Below are 18,037 nucleotides of genomic sequence, written 5' to 3' on the forward strand. Positions count from 1 at the left end.
ATGTGTCCTTATTCTCCACGTCAGTAAGGGCTGGTCTGAGAGTGAGTCTGGGCAGAGCTGGGTTGAGTAAGCCTGCCCTGAAGCACCAAAAATGCTGTTAGAAGGGGTAAAAGGTCTGTTCTCTGCTTCTGGACAAAGCTGTCAGGGAGGGGCTGGAATGGCCCCGCTCAACTGGAAAGTCTGCATGTGGGGGTGGGGCTGTCTGAGACCCGCAATCTGGAGCAGGCCTCATTCCTTTCCACCCTCCCCAACTACGTGGCTTCTTCTGGGCATCTGCCAGCAGGCAGGACCTCATGCCAGTGGGTCTCCCCTGGCTGTGATGCGGCCTGGGAGGTTCCCTGCACAGGATCACAGCCTGGGCTGGGCACATGGCCCTTCCTTGGGAGGAGGGTTGCCATCAAGCACGCTGATCCGCCCCTGAAGGCACACACACCTTAGTAGGCTCGAATATTCCTTCTATGCCCCAGGGCAACGTGAGACCTGGGTACACGGGATCTGGTCTGCGGGTCTGACCTCTGGGCCCTGGAATTCAATCCCTGACCCCACTAGAGAGAGGAGTGCTGGTCCTAATTCCCCCCACAGGGTGCCCAAGCTGGGTCGATGTCTCTCAGCCTCAGGATTTGCCCTGTTCTCTAGATTCACCAGGCCAATAGCACCTGGGAGGGCTGGCGGGTAGGGAGCTCACTATCTGAGCTCACTATCCTTTCCAAAAGCAAAGGTCCCGTTGTTCCCTGGAGATGCCTCTGACTGTTGGCTATATTGTATCTCTTGGCAGCCGTGGATAGGGAAGGGGGAGGGGAAAATGAAACAATATGGTGCCTGCCTAGCTGCTTGGGTCTGTGCACGGTGTGGTATCCCGAGGGAGCTGGGAGCCTGGTACTGAGTCCGCAGCAGGCTTACTGCTCACTGGCAGTGGCTGTCTCTGGCTGGTGTCCACAGGTCTCTCCAACTGCCAGAGAGCCCACCAGCAGTCTGAGATGCAAGGGAGGGGGAAGTTAACTGCCCCACCTACCCTTGTCACTGGTCTCCAAGCTTCTCGGGAGCTCTCTTCTTCCAGTTCTCCTCCCGTGGAGTCTCCTATAGTCTTAGGTACCCCTCCTTCTGACCCTCATCCAATGTATGCTTGTCTGCTTGCTCATTTCTTATACTTTCTTCTAAAATCTTGTCTTTTTTGCAGACACTCTGGCTGGCGGTTTTTCTTGTCCGCCATCTTGCTCCACTCTCCTATTACAGTGTTTTTGATCTCTAGCTTTTGGTTCTTAGAATTTCCATCTCTCTGCTTACACTGACCATCTGTTTTTGGATGCTGTCTACGTTATCTTCTGGAGTTCTTAGCATATTAATCATAGTTGTTTTAAATTACCAGTATGATAATTACAACATTTTTGGCATATTTGGGTCTGGTTCTGATGCTTGTTCTGTCTCTTCAAACTGTGTTTTTTGTCACTTAATATGTCTTGTAAATTTTTCTCAATAGCTGAACATGATGTACTAGGTAAAAGGAATTACTGGAAATAGGCCTTTAGTAATGTGATAGGGTTTGGGGGACCTGTCTGTAGTGCTGTGATTAGGTCTCAGTCTTTTAGTGAGCCTATGCTCCTAAGCTATGAACTTCACATGTGTTTCTTAGTATCTCACAACACCCTTAGGTGCCACAGGGTGGCAGAAGTTGGCCGGAGTTGGGCATTTCCTTTCTTCCATGTGGAAGGTTGAGGGGGCTGGAGTTTGATATTTCCCCTCCCCAAGATTGCTTAGGCTCTCATAAAATGCCAACAGGTTAGGCTCTGGTTAACTAGTTTCTTCTGAGGGCATACCCTAAGATTAGACTGCTCTGGTGTATTTCAGAATATTTCGTTTTATCCCCTAGCCAGAGCATGATGAAATTTTCCGTGATATTCACTGTGAGAAGCAGGTAGAACTCTAAGAGGTAAGACCTAAGTAGAAAAGTGTAAGCCCCTCCATGATTACTTTCCTCTGGAATTTTTAACTCTCAGAATTGTCCACAATTCATTAATTATAGTTTAGGTTTCTATACTGAGGTGTTGGTTCTTGTAGAGGTTTCATTCTTGTGAGTTTCTACTCCAGTAAGTTGTGATTCTTTGTGTTTTCCTGTCTGTCTCTAGTTTTGGGGGCAGTGCTTTGCCTTGTGACCTCATTTCTCTTACCAACTTAAGAGGTGCTTTTTTAGTTTGTTCAGTCAGCTTTTTATTTGTTAGGATGGCATGGTGATTTCCAGGATTCTTGTATGTTGGACCAGAACCCAGAAGTCTCTAGTCCTTTTTTTTCTCCTTGTGTTTTAGTTTAGGTAATTTGTATATACCTATCTTTAAGTTCATTGATTTTTTTTTTCTTCTCAGCTATGTGTAATGTAATTGTGAGCCTGTTAAAGGTATTCTTCATCTCTGTTATTTTACTTAGCTTAGTTTTGTTTTAGTTTCTAGCACATCATTTAACTCTTATGGTTTCCATTTCTTTGCTAAAATTCCTTATGCCTACATATGTCTTTTCCACCTTATCCACTAGGCCTTTTAATGTATTTATCATAGTCACATTCTCTGATTGTTTCAACCTTTTTTTTTTTTTTTTTTGAGACAGAGTCTCGCTTTGTTGTCCAGGCTAGAGTGAGTGCCGTGGCGTCAGCCTAGCTCACAGCAACCTCAAACTCCTGGGCTCGAGCGATCCTTCTGCCTCAGCCTCCTGAGTAGCTGGGACTACAGGCATGAGCCACCATGCCCGGCTAATTTTTTATATATATATCAGTTGGCCAATTAATTTCTTTCTATTTATAGTAGAGACAGGGTCTCGCTCTTGCTCAGGCTGGTTTTGAACTCCTGACCTTGAGCAATCCGCCCACCTCGGCCTCCCAAGAGCTAGGATTACAGGCGTGAGCCACTGCGCCCGGCCTTGTTTCAACCTTTTTGAGTCTGGTTTTGTCACTTTCTTTGTTTCTAGACAGTGGATAGTTTTTCTTTCTTATGTATTTCATAATGTTTGATCGAATGCTAGGTATCATTAGAACAGTAAAGAGTGAGGTGAATAATATTTTATCTGAAATGGCATTCCTCTACTGTTAGTGTTGGGGGTTAAGTCGCTTTAGTCAGGAGTTGAGCTGGATTGAGTTTTTCATTGCCAAAATTGTTTTCAGAGGCTTCAGATTACTCTAACATTACCTTGTAATTAGAGTGGGCCTGGTTTGCAGGAAAGTTTTTCTTAATGGTCCTGCTCTACCATTTACTTTAGTTACTCCCTGTATTTCTTTTCTTCAGAAGGGGTTTTTCTTTATTACATCCTTGCCTCTCCCTCAGCCAGAGACTGCTATTACCTGTTACTCCATGCTTCCTATCCTTTATATCCATACATTTTTTTCTATTTCGGTCTGTTTATACAGAAAGCCATGAATTCATGCCAGTAGCTATAATTCTAACTCAGCACCATAAGGTTTATTCTAGCTTTCTGCCTTTTCATTTTTCCAACTCTCTTTTCTGATAAGTAGAGCCTGCCTCCTATTATTCCTAATATATTTACCTATTTGCTGAGTCCTGCTGTATGAAAGCACTTTCCTGACCTTGCTAGGCTGCCTGCTGTCTCTTCCTCACGTGGACCTTCCTGGGATTTCACTCTCCTTTTTGTGGCTGGCCCCACTTTCCTCGTGTTGGTCCCAGTCCCTTTGCAGGACATTGCTACTCCCCTAGACACACCTTTTGGGCATAGGTGCCTGACCTCAGGAGTTTCTGGAGAGAAATATTAAACAACGATGGGAAGAAGAAAATAGAACTATGTTAATGTCTTTGAGATTTTTTTTAGGTTGGAGATTATAAAATGTCTCCTGAGAAAGAAAAGCATTTCTTTTTCCTTTTTTTTTTATTTTTTTACTTTTCTGCTTATCTGACTATGTTGAGGAAGTACTAAAGTTTTTGCATGTACTTGATGAATTTTCATAACAATAGCTATGTGATCCAAAATTATGAGCAGCTTATGAAAGAGAAGCTATAGCCTTGGCTGTTTTGCATGAGGCTTCCTAGCTGAAGGTTGAAATACAATGTTGAAATTTTGGATGCAGTTGTCACAGCTAAAACCAAAATGCTGAAAAACTGCACGATGTTACCAAGTATTTCTATTTTTGCAATTTTTTTGTGCCTCAGAATTCAAGAAGGAACATTTTGAGGTGAAGAGAATTACATATTCTTTGGAGTTTGAGGTCTGATTCCCTACTCTGTGTCTCTACCCCTCCTTTATAATGATATTCAGGAAGTTCTTTACCTTGTATAAATTTTCTTCATCTATGGAAATGTGAGAAAATTCACTTAAGAGTTGTTAGGATTAAATTGTGTGAAAGTGCCTAACATAATGCCTGAATCAGTAGGTATTACATTACTTTTCTTCCTCCTTTGCCTTTCCTACATGGTAAATATTCTACATTTGTTAACAGGTAAAAAATCCTTTTACTTATTTTAAAATATATAGTCTATTTTACTAAAAAGTAAAGAGAACATGATTTCCTTTTCTGACTTCCTTATATAATAGAATTTTACTGACCAATTTACTTTTCTACATGATCATTTTATTTCAAAAGCTCTGATCCATACCTATTTTTTTTTAATCTAATGGTGAATCCCTCACATGTGCTAAAAAAATAAATAAAACACAGAAAAATAATTAGAATATAACATTTTTCTGATACTGGATTTACAACAAACTGTTCTATTTCATATATGCCAGAAAATTAACTATAATTTATAATATGACAAAGTAGCCTTTGTTGTATTAAGTTAGTATGTAATAGAATAAAGAACATTTTACATGCATTCTGCTATTTGGGTATAGGGAACCATGTGAGGTTTATATGCCATCCTGACAAAATATTCCTATCTCCTTTTGATTTATTAATACCATAAATGTGAGCTCTTATCATTTTATTTTCTCAGAAAAAGGCTATTTATATTAAATATTCACAAGGTAAAAAATCTTGATGATTTATTATGTTTACTTGATGCTATCCTCAAATATGTGGCATTTCTTTTCAAGATTGTCTCTTTTCATTTTTTTAATGGTTATTAAAGTGGCATTTCTTCCTGAGTAAGATTGTAGTATAATTTACGTGGATAACAGCATCTGAGAACTGTCAGATAAAATAGAGAAATGATAATGTAGAGCTTAATACATATTCGCAGATAATGAAATCAAAATAAAGGAGCAAATTCTTCTTCTTTTTTTTTTTTTTTTTAACAAAAACACAAATGTATTCTATTGCCTATAGGTAAGAACTTCCTAAATAACTTCAGGGCTATTGCATAAGACAAATAGAGAAGCCTTATTAAACTTAAAGTTGTTTAAGTAAAGTTATAAGTAATAATAATAAAAAAAACTTGTTAGAGTATTATTTTTTCCTAGTTTAAATATCAGACATTATTATGCTTATTGCATTAATCCTAGGCAAAACATTCCACTAAGCTTTGCTGATACAGAAATATTTTTAAGTACATTTTCCAACATTTTCCTCTTAAATGTATATTCATGTACATTGAAAGTCACAATGCTAATAAATTACAATTCATGGTTGATGCTTATCTTTATAGATTATTGATTTGATGAATCAGATGACGAGTTTGGAACTACCAGAGGAGGTAGAAATTTAGGAGTAAAATCTAGGACAAGGGGGAGCTACAGAGGAGAAGCCCTCAATTCTGCGTATAACTCTGCCCATTTCTCTGGCTGAGTCTTGAACTATGCATAAGTGGGGCAAACACCAAGCAATCTAGCTGTCCCTAAAGGTACTGAGAAGCCATTCCAGCCGCTGCCTAATAAAGGGGGAGCCAGAGTTGGATTTTGAGTTTAGCCAAGGTAAGTACTTTTTAATACAAAAACGAGCACCCTTCAGAGAATATAACAGAATCAGCAGGTTCAAACATACCAATCACAGTGACCAGGATACAATTCAAAATACTCAGTGTAGGAAAAAACAGGAAAAATGTGATCCATACATTTAAAAAAAGTAATCAATTGGTGACCTGTTCTGAGCTAGCTCAGATATTAGAATTAGTTTACAAGGATTTCAAAGCTATTATAACTATGTCCAGTGACATAAAGGGAATTATTTCTGAAATGACCTAGTAAATAAAAATCTTAGCAGAAATGAAATCTATGAAAAAAACAATATGGAAATTCTAGAATGAAAAATACATAGGAGTCATAGATAGGGGAGCCTCCCTCCCAAAAGAAAAATATAGTGTCTATAATAAAAAATTCATTGTGTCGATTACTGTCATTGGAAGTAGCAAGAGTTAGTAAACTTGAAAATTAACTAAATTATCCATTGTGAAGAAAAGAGAATAAAATATTTAGACAAATATGAATAGAGCTCAGAAACTTATGGGACAGTATTTTAAAAATTTAACATGTATTTAATTATAGTCCCAAATGGAGAGAGCAAATAGAAAAAATATTTTTAAGAAATAGTGGCCATAACCACCAATAACTTGGAATTTTAGACTATTTAAATGAAATAAAAAACAGGAAGGAATAGAGGAACAACATCACCAACAAAAAACAACAAAGGTGACAAAACAAAAAATATCATATATATATACAATAATATCATTACATTTGTTGTTTTTTTTTGTTGTTCTGTCAACCAGGCTAGACTGCAGTGGCCTCATCGCGTAGCTCACTGCAACTTCAAACTCCTAGGCTTGAGTGATCCTCTTGCCTTAGTTTCCTAAAGTAGCTGGAACTACAGCACAGGCCACCACGCCCAACTAACGTTTTCTTTATTTTGTTGAGATAGGATCTCGCTCTTTCTCAGGCTGGACTCCAACTCCTAGCCTCAAGCAATCCTCTCGCCTCACTGTAAGTGCTGGGACTATAGGGGTGAACCACTGCACCTGGCCAATATCATTAAATTTTAATGGGACTAAACATTCTAAGTCAAAGGCAAAAACAGTGAAAATGAGCATAAAAAGGAAGACCTAACTGTGCACTAAGACAGGCGTCCTCAAATTACGGCCTGTGGGTCACATGCGGACCGCCTAGCACATTTATCCAGTCCTCTGGGTGTTTTTGCCCTCTGCTGCCTGTCCTGCTTAGCAGCCAACTCGTCCCGGGCCCACAGTGCACACTCTCCAACGGTCTGAGGGACAGTGAACTGGCCCCCTGTTTAAAAAGTTTGAGGACACCTGCACTAAGAGATACACATTATATAGAGAGGTTGAAAGTAAATAGATGGAATAAAAGATACGTAATATGTAAACTGTAAGCATGGAAAGGCTGGAATGACTACATTAATATCAGATAAAGTAGACTTAAGGATAAAAACATTACCAGAGATAAGAGGGACATTTCGTAATGATAAGATCAATTCATTAGGAAGACATACAGTCATAATATTAAAACATAAACATAAATGTGTACCCAACCAATAACAGAGTTTTGAAATGTCTGAATCAAAAATGGACAGAATTGAAAGGAGATCCTTTTTTAAAATTTTGAATTAAAAAGGCAATTCAAAGATTGTTGGATCCTTCAACATTGCTCTCTTAGTAAATTAACAGAATAAGTAGACAAAAATCAGTACTCATGTAGAAGTCGTGAATGACACTATCAACTATCTTAAATGGATTGATATTAACAGAATACTCTATTAATGATCAACTAAAGGATATACATTCTTTTTTTTTTTTTTTTTTTTTTTTGAGACAGAGTCTCGCTTTGTTGCCCAGGCTAGAGTGAGTGCCGTGGCGTTAGCCTAGCTCACAGCAACCTCAAACTCCTGGGCTCAAGCAATCCTGCTGCCTCAGCCTCCCGAGTAGCTGGGACTACAGGCATGCACCACCATGCCTGGGTAATTTTATATATATATTAGTTGGCCAATTAATTTCTTTCTATTTATAGTAGAGACGGGGTCTCGCTCTTGCTCAGGCTGGTTTCGAACTCCTGACCTCGAGCAATCCGCCCGCCTCAGCCTCCCAGAGTGCTAGGATTACAGGCGTGAGCCACCGCGCCCGGCTAAGGATATACATTCTTTTCAAGTACACATGATATGCTTCCAAAGATAAGCCATATGCTGGACCATAAAATAAGTTTTATTCAGTTTTAAACAGAAATAATACAGAGTACGTTCTTTGACCACAATGGAATTAAATTATAAATCAATAATAGACATCAAGAAGAACTTTGAATATTTGAAGATTTAACAGCACACTTCTAAATAAAAGACATATTAAGCAATTGCAAGGGAAATTGAAAATACTACAAAGTCGGTTCTTTGAAAATATCAACAAAATTGATAAATGCTTTTAGCTAAATTGATCATGAAAGAAGAAAGGGAAGACAGATTATCAATATTAAGAGAAAATGATATTACCATTATGAGGCTATTATTGCAGATTACACGACATTAGAAGCATAATAATGGAATATTATGAGCAAATATTTGCAAACAAATTCAACAACTTAGACCAAATAGACCAATTCTCTGAAAAATAATCTTACCAAAACTCACAATAAAATAAAAAGTATGAACAGTACCATTTGTAGTATTAATTGAATTCATAATAAAAACTTGTGTCACAAAATTAACTCCAAGTTAAATGTTTTTTTTGGTGAATTCTATCAAATAAGGAAGGAATACTATCAGTCTTCCACAAACTCTTTATGTAAACAGAAGAAATACTTTCCATTTCTTCTGAGGTCAGCATAACACTAAGATCACAACCTGAAAAGAAGACAGTACAAAAAGAAAATTACAGATTAGTGTACCTTGTAAACACATTTAGCAAAAATCCTGAACAAACTATTATTAAAGCATAGCCAGTAAGAATATAAAAATCAGTAATATATCATGGAAAAATTGGTTTTATTACAGGAAAGCAAAGTTACTTTAACATTTGAAAAAGCAATTAATATAATTTATCTAATTGATTAACAGAACAAAGAAGAAAAATCATATAATCATTGCAATTAATTCAGTAAGTGTTTGACAAGATGCAGCAATACCCATTAGTGATTAAAATCTCTCAGCAAGCTAGTACAGGTTGAATATCCCCAATCCCCAAATCCAAAATGCTCCAGAGTTAGCCCAGACATGCTCAAAGGAAATGCACATTGGAGTGTTTTGGATTTTGGACCAGGGATGCTTATAATACAAATAAGTATAATACAAATATTCCAAAATTCAAAAAAATCCCAAACTCAAAACACTTCTAGTGCTAAGAATTTTAGATGAGGGATACTCAACCTGTATTAGAAGGTAATTATGTTTCATTTTGATACCTACAAAAACTCTACAGAAAATCATATGTTAATGGTAAAATAGTAAAATGTTTTTTTACTTGGGATCAGTAATAAAGGAAGGAGTTCCATTCTCACTTCATTTAACATTGTACTGAAGGTCCTAGCATTGTAATAAGCAAGGAAAAGACCTTGTATTAGTTTGGATAGCCTGGGGCTTTTTTTTTTTTTTTTTGGTAGATTCCTTAGGATTTTAAAGATATACAATCATGTAGGCTGCAAAGATAATTTTACTTCTTTTCCTTCCTTTTTAAACTTTGTGTAGCCAGGAACACCATTACAGAACTGATTCATTATAGTCATCACTGCACATACATTGCAGTTTGGACGTGTGGCCCCACCAGCACTGGATTCTGTCCTTAAAAATTTCTGGGAACTTTTCATAAAAGCTTCAAAGCACAAACATTACGTACTTTCTTTGGCTGTATATTTGCGTAATAGAAGTATGGACTGGAAAGCTACACATTAAAGTCATGATAGTGTTGCTTCTAGGAAGAACAAAGTGGACTTCAACTTTTATCAGGCATGTTTTATTTGGAGAGCAAAAGAGCTGAACTAAATATGAATATGTTAATTTGGGGTAGAAGATATGTGGGTGTTGATTATATTATTGTCTATATTTTACTGAAATTTAAAAATATTTTTAAATTAAAAAGTAACAGGATTATTTAGGAGGTGGGATAAAAGGATAAATTATAAAAAAAAAAATTTCTGGGAACTAGATGAACTTGACATCACCATTGGCTGAATCAGTGAATGGACTCATCACCAGCTCTGTCCCTAACTTCCCCCTTTCAGCGTAATTTGGACACCCCTGAGTAGCAAAACTAAGGTTGTATTGTTTGCTATCTTAGTTGCAGAGGAGACTTGGAAAAGTGATTATCTGGCATTTGCAGCTTCTTTAAGGTAAAAGATGGAATGAGGTTTCTATAGTCAGACAGATAGAATGACAGTTTCCATGAAAAGTAGAGGGAGTACTTTCTAAAGAGGTCAAAAGCTGTAAAAGAGATCATCTGAGGGATCTACTCACTGTTCCCTAAGATTCTCCAGACTTCACACTCATATTACACCATACTACTGTGAAACTATTAATTTATACCATATCATTTTATTTCCCCATATGTTTATGAAAATGTACCATCATTTTTTATCGGAAATAGTCTCTTACCCTTCTGCATTCTCTGCCCGATAAAGACTTTCAAAAGCCCTATTGAGGTTAATTTACATATAATAATGCACCTACTTTAATGTATAGCATGTAATTAAATGCATAGTTTGAATTTTAACAAATGAGTGAAAAGCTATGGAACACAAATGATACAACCTTTTTGAAAAATAATTTGGCAATGACAAATAAACATTTAAAATTTAAAATACTCTGACCCAGTAACCCACTTCTAGGAATCTGTTATCTAGAAGTAATAGAGTGAATACATAAGGGTATACTTAGATGTACTTAGAAGGATGTTTCATTGCAGTAGTATTTGTAGTAGCAAATATTTGAACAAAGACCTGAGTATTGATCCATAGGGAGTGACTGAGTGAATTGACACACTTATTAATATAGAATACTTCTTCCATGATGTTTCTGGTAATGGAGCAAGAAAGAAATAAAAAAATAGTAGATAAAAAATAAAAAATATAAAAAAATAAAAAAAATAGAATACTGTGCAACTATAAAATTAAGCTGATATATTTTAATCAGGAAAAATATGCTTGATATATCAAGTGACAAAAGCAAGTTAGGACGAGTAGTTATAACTTGGGGGTGTGCATGTGTATATGAGTGTATGTGTGTTGTATTTATTCAATCAGCTAGCGTTTGTGGCATTTTGGCCAAGAAACTTAGACTTAGACTAATATGGGGTTGCAGAGATGAGAGATATAAATGGTTTCAAGGGATTTGGGAGATAAATTCAAAAGGATTGGGTAATATTTTGGAAGGGGAAATGAGACAGAATTAGTTGATCCTATCTCCCAGGGTTCTGGTTTTTGTTACTGGACTAATGGTGGGACAGTTACTACATAGTGAATATTTTAAGAATCCTGGATTAGGGGAGGAAGATCATAAGTTCATTTTAGGTATTTCAAATTTGAGAGGACTTTGTTGTATTTAAATGAAAATAGATAGTAGAAAGATGTAATGGATCTGATGCTCAGTGGAGAAGTATTGACTAGATATATAAATTTGGTATTGGTGGCAGTGTAGCTGATAATTGAAAATCAAACACATATGAAATTGCCCATGGAGACAATTTAAGATAAGAGAATAGAGCCTAGAATCAAGTTTCAATAAATATAACATTAAAGGCTAGGTAGAGAAGGATAAGCTAGTGAAGGAAGCAAGGATATTGTAGGATTATTGAACACAAGAGACTTTAAGGAGGAACCTGTCTATAATGACTGAAAATGTTATAGCTCAAATGTGTGGCTAATCCTCATTTCAGTGAAATGAAGGGAACAGAAGCCATGTTGAATAGGTCGAGGAGTGAATGGAAAGAAGAGGAAATAGATATGGTAAATTAGACAATTTTGTAAAAGTTGGAAATGTTACTTGTGTTATTCTTAACAGCAAAAGACAGAATAAAAATCCAGCCATTTGATTGTAAGTATGTGTAGAGAAAAAGGGTAGGGAAATGTATAAAAGTATTAACAGTATTTGGTTCAAGATAGAGAAACTTTACGATTTAAACATTTTTTCTTTTCTTTTTCATTTTCTTGTTTTTTAAAACAAGGACATATTTCATAATAGGTAATAACAAAATACACATTATTTATTTATCAGAGATACAGAAACCATCCAGTATTTGAAGAGAGGAAATTTTATATAACAAGTTATAAACTTGGCATAAAGTTGTTAACTAGGTAAATGCTAAAAAAAAGTACTCTAAAGGTATCATGGAGGTGGCTCTTACAGGAAGCAGCCAGGGCTGAGGGAATATGGGGAAGAGGTTTTAATTACTAAAACTTAAGAAACTTTAAGAGGAAGGGGCATGCAGAGCTGAAACTCAGACCTCTGATGAGGTGTGCAGGCGCTGATGTCTTTGGGGTGAGGTTTGAGGGTGATGAAGCTGGTTCTACAAGTACTGGAAAAACTGCAAAATGGATTCAGCCGCTGCTACATGAAGGAACTGCTGTTGTTGCTCTTTCCTACGAAGGGTTAGGAAAACAATCCACTATGGAGCCTGAGTGTCCCTGCACTCTTTTGCTGGATGTACCAAAATGCAACTCCTTAATTGCTCTTTATGCAGGTGATCAGAGTTGTGCTTCTAGAATGAGGTAATGTCTTACCCTGGACAAACAGGCTTGTTTTTGCTTACTGTAAAAGAAATTTCCCAAGCTCAGTGTTCTTCTCCTCTAATGCAACACACTGTCTACAGGCATCTTGGGCCTTGTGCATCATCACTGTAGGATCAGGGTGGAGGGAGGGCATGTACAATCAATGCAGATGAACTTGAAGCTTTGGCTCTACTTGCCATAAATAATAAAGTCTTTTTATCGCTGACCCAGTAATCTTGTAACATTTATGAAACTATGGCAGGCTGACTTGTTAGCTTATATGTAGAATAAGATCTTAGATTTCATTATGAGTTTTATAATTATTATTTGCAGGCTCATTTTGAGTGGGAGATATGTGCGAATGTATTTCTACCTCTCTATATTAACTGTTCCGTTTGCAGGGACCTTTACTTGGTCCTGTAGAACATCTGTCTAGCCTTTAAGGATTCTCCTGCTCATGGTGATACTGAAAAAGTCATCCAGAATGCAATATAGAGAGTCAAAGAGGAAAAATAAGAAAAAGAATTGTGAGATGGAAAATAGACGGAGAGGTTTTGAAGAATATTTAGTATGAGTCTCAGATGAGTTTAATGGAGTAAATAATAAGCAATATTTGAAAAAATATCAAGAATAATGAAGAACTATTAAAAACTACCAAAGAGAAAGGGCTGATTGCCTACAAAAGAATGATAGCTGACAACATAGTTCTCAGCAGCAATAGATACCAGAAGACATTAGACAATATTTTTAAATTACTGAGATAAAATAGCTGCCAACCCAGAATTTTATATTAGCCAAACTGTCATTCAAGAGGGAGGATATAAGATACAGGACAAAAAGGTATACACATAAATCAATCAAATATTTTGAGGAATTTATTTGCTATGCAAATTAAGATTAGATAATGCAAGATGTAGGATTATTGTGTGTTACGTGGTCAAGAGCATGGATTTTAGAGTTGAACTGCCTGGGTTTAAATTCAGACTAACTGCTTACTAGCTGTATGACCTTGGGAAATATTTTATCTGTTTTAACTTCAGTTTCCTACTCTGTAAAATGGGGATTACAATAATACAATAATATCTCACTGGATAGTTGTGAGAATTAAATGAATTAATATATGTGTTTGTCATTATCATCATTATCCCAACATATTTGTAGAACATATTAAAAAGTCCTTAAAACTCTTGTTTGTCAACATCACATATCTCAGGGAGGTAGAGTTGGTGTGGAAGAGAGAAGCGATAGATAACAGACTTGTTTATTATAAATCTCTATACCCTTTCTCTTATTAATTCATTCAATACATGTTGAACACCTACTATATGCTAGGCTCTCTTTTAAGCACTGAGAATATAACATTAATAAAACAAATTCCTGTCCCTCTATGGCTTATGTTTTACTTTGGGGGAAGTAGTCAATAAACATGATAGATATGTGGGAAAGAGTGTTTGTATACACATACACAGTCATGTGCTGCATAATAATGTTTCAATCAACAATGGACCACATATGTGATGGTGGTTCCATAAGATTATAATGGAGCTGAAAAATTCCTGTTATCTAGTGACATCTTGATGAATCTTACCCTGTGTAGGTCTAGGCTAATATGTGTGTGTCTTAGTTTTTAACAAAAAGATTTAAAAATAAAAAATATTTTAAATAGCTTACAGAATAAGGATATAAAGAATATATTTTTGTATAGCTGCACAATGTGTTTGTGTTTTAAGCTATGTGTTATAACAAAAGAGTGAAAAAGAAAAAAGTTCGTAAAGTAACCAAATTACAGTAAGCTAAGAAATCTTCTAAAAATCAATTTAGTATAGCCCAAATGTGTACAGTATTTATAAAGTCTACAGTAATGTCCTAGGCCTTCGCATTCACTTACCACTCACTGACTTACCCAGAGCAACTTCCAGTCCTGCAACTCCATTCATGGTAAGTGCCCTATACAGGTATACCATTTTTTAAATCTTTTATACTGTATTTTTACTGTGTATTTTCTATGTTTAGGTATGTGTAAATACACAAATACCACTGCTTTATGACTGCCTACAGTATTCAGTAACATACTGTACAGTTTTGTAGCCTAAAAATCAATAGACTATACCATATAGCCTAGGTGTGTAGTAGGCTATACCATGTAGGTTTGTGAAACTACACTCTGTGATCACACAGTGATGAAATGGCCTAATGATGCATTTCTCAGAACATATCCCTGTCATTATTACACATGACTATACATACACTATTAGTAGTAAGTCCCAAGGAGAAAAATAAAGCAGCAAAGGGGGATAAGAAGTTTTAAATTTCAAATAAGATGGTCAGGAAGTCTGTGCAGAGGTAACATTTGTGTAAAGACCTGAAGGAGGTAAGAGAGACGATATCCTTTGCAAGAACATTTAGTCAAAAGGAACAGCAAATGAAAACACAGCGAAGTACATAACTGGCATTCTCAAAGGACAGCAAAAGAGGCTGGCAGAGTGCGTGAGGGACAGTGCACAAAGGGGGGGTGAAGTCATAGAGGTAATGGGGATTCATCTCTTGTAAAGGTTTATTAAGCCCCCCTTTTAAGGACTGGCTTTTACTCTGTGTGAGATAGGGAGCCATTTGAGAGTTCTAACCTCTTGACTTCTATTTAACATTGTCACATTGACTGCTAGGTTGAGAATAGGTTGCAAAAGTATTAGTATTAATAATTTAGATAATCTAATAAAATTAAAAGCATATGTAGATTCTAATATCCCTTCCCTCCTCAAGAATCTGTATTGGTTCTGTGTTACCCATTGTGTTACTTTAAGTTTCATGACTTATGCTTTAAAGCTCTTCATAATCTTGCTACAATTATATTTAATTCCATTTCTTCCAGACCTCAGTTTCTTCCCTAATTCTTCTAAGCCTAGGGTCAGTTTCTTCCTTAATTCTTCTAAGCCTAAAACCAGTTTTGTCCTAGTTCCATTATCTGTATTTTTTTCTGATAAAAATAACTTTGAGATTTTATTTGATGGACACTGAATTCATGAAAATTTTTTATAAATAAATGAAATGTTTTAAAAATCTTCATTTAAATACTAAGACTCTTAAACGTGTGAATAATCAATTCACTTTCATCATTTTATCAGTCGAGGGTCCTAGTTGTAGAAAACAGCATCCATTTTAGCTAGTGATTTATTATCAGAGGGTAGTGACTAGCAGAATCTTTGGGAGGGCTAGGATATGAGGTATTTTTGTTACACAAGTGGAACCATGCAGCCAGGAGAAATGCCCAAGCATACCATGTAGGTGATTCAGTACCAACTCCATTGCCTTCACTGCCCAGTTGGTGTCTATAAAGCCAGGGACCAGTCACTAGAACTTCTGTTAGAGATACTACAGAAAAACAAGATACCTCTATCACAGTGCTTTATAAGACAAGCAGCTTTCCATCATGTGACCACTGCATCCACTCGCTCACTTCTTCCTTCCAAAGATTTCATATTTATTTATACTTAGCAGTGCCTTGTCATATCTAAACCCTTAGTTGGAGTGGTGTCTGGGAAGTGTTATATGTAGGTTTCTATTCTCTAATAAATGAAAGTATGTTGAAAGAGGGTTTGAATGGTTTTTGAGTATCTGCCACATTCATAATAAAAAAATGAAAAAAGTATCAATAGAGTATATTTTTCAAATATCAGATTGGTAGCAATCAAAAGTTTGATAACTTTTTTGTTAACTAAGATACTGGGAAACAGCCACATGTAAATTGCTGGTAGGAGTATAAATTAGCAAAATGTGTAGAGGACAAATTGTCAGTAATTCATCAAAATTACAAATGCATATACTGATTGATACAACAACTCCCCTTTTGGAATTTACCTTATATAGCCACATAGTGTGGAAACAAATGTCCATCAATAGGGTACTAACTAAATAAATTATATTATGTCCATACAATAGGAAATTCTGCAGCCTCTAAAGAGAATAAGATGGTAGCCCTTTGTGAACTGATTTGGAAAGATCTCTAAGGTGCAACAGTAGATGAAAGAAGCAAGTTCAGAATAGAATATATGATTCTGTGTTAAAAACAGAGACTATAAACTGCAACAGAATTTCTATTTCTGGGAGGGCTTGAAATGAGAATTTGATGTGATGATTAGGAACCATGCATACCATGGAACTGATTTAGTGCAATATATTTAGTAGATATTGAAAAAGCTGAGGGTTGTATTATAGAAGGAATTGTGTGATTGAGGAACAGAACTGGAAAAGAGACTTATTTTTTACTTTGATACTTTCTGGATTTTTTATTATTTGCCTACATTGCATAGTAAAAACTAATTTGTTTTAAATTAGCTGTTGCGGTTGTCTGCCACAATATGTCTGAAAATAGGAAATATTGAGTCTATAGTATATTTAAGGAGTTTATATATTTGTGGATAAATTAAGATAAGTATACTATATAAAAAGATTTTTCTCAGTGACGTTAGGGTGTTCTTTTTGACCTGTTTGCTATAACTAGTTATTGTGTATGTTAATTGTTATTAATGATACAAGGTAGTTAGTAGAAATTAGACAATATGTTATTGGTTAATGCTGGAAGTAAAATGAGAAAGCTTTCTATTTAGAAAAAAATTTATATTTTGTAGGTTATTTTACCATTTTTAATATTTTATATGTGTAGCAAAGATGTGATACAAAAATATATATAATATTAATATTAGTTCTGAGATAAAAAACTTGGTCCCTTTTATCCTCATTGTAAACAGAAGCAATAGTGTTTACTATGTAACGTAACTTGTCTTTACTAACATGTAAATATTAATGCAGAGGGAACTGATTTTACATTTGCTTTTCTGAATTAATGAGATGAATATGAGTAAATTATTAAAACATTTACCTTAAATTGTTATGTTTTTCTTTGGGGTTTTTATGTTAAATGAGGGAGGAATTGAAGGAAATGATAAATTGCAGATGCATAAGTATATCTAAATAAAAGTTCTGCTAAGTAGCTTTTGCCTCATTTAAAGAACTTTGGAACATCTTAATGCCATATTTATCTTCTTACACATATTCCTATCTAATATTTTCTACCCCCTGTAATGTTGGTAAGCTTTGTTTAATGTAATCTCAACTCAAAACTTTGATCTGTTCTCAACCTTCAACTAATTATTATTAGAGTAATCTAATAATATTTTATCAAAGGTAGAACTTTAAATAACCAATCAATTTGGAATCCATTTGAGAAGGGGTAGGCTTGAGGCATATTGGAGAGCGTGCAACTTTTCCTAATAGAACATTGTGACCAAGTCTCAGTTTAGAGTCTCTAAGTCAGTGAACTCCAAAGTAGAGTACACAAACCAATCTATTGGGATATGCTAAGAAAATAGTAGAAATTTTGCTATCTACATCTTGATGATAGTGCATGATTTAAAAAGTTTGGAAACCACTGATATTTAGGCAGTTTTCTTGTTTTAGATACCAAAAAAGCAGTTGG

At 35.7% G+C, this 18,037-nt stretch overlaps 1 protein-coding gene across 2 annotated transcripts in view; it reads left to right on the plus strand.

Annotated features, from left to right (window-relative positions):
• MAN1A2 (mannosidase alpha class 1A member 2) overlaps window positions 1-18,037 on the plus strand; it is a 163,468-nt gene that overhangs the window by 56,970 nt on the left and 88,461 nt on the right. The gene's annotated exons all lie outside the window — the stretch shown is intronic.

Source organism: Microcebus murinus, chromosome 2 (assembly GCF_040939455.1).
Source record: "Microcebus murinus isolate Inina chromosome 2, M.murinus_Inina_mat1.0, whole genome shotgun sequence".
NCBI lineage: Eukaryota > Metazoa > Chordata > Mammalia > Primates > Cheirogaleidae > Microcebus > Microcebus murinus.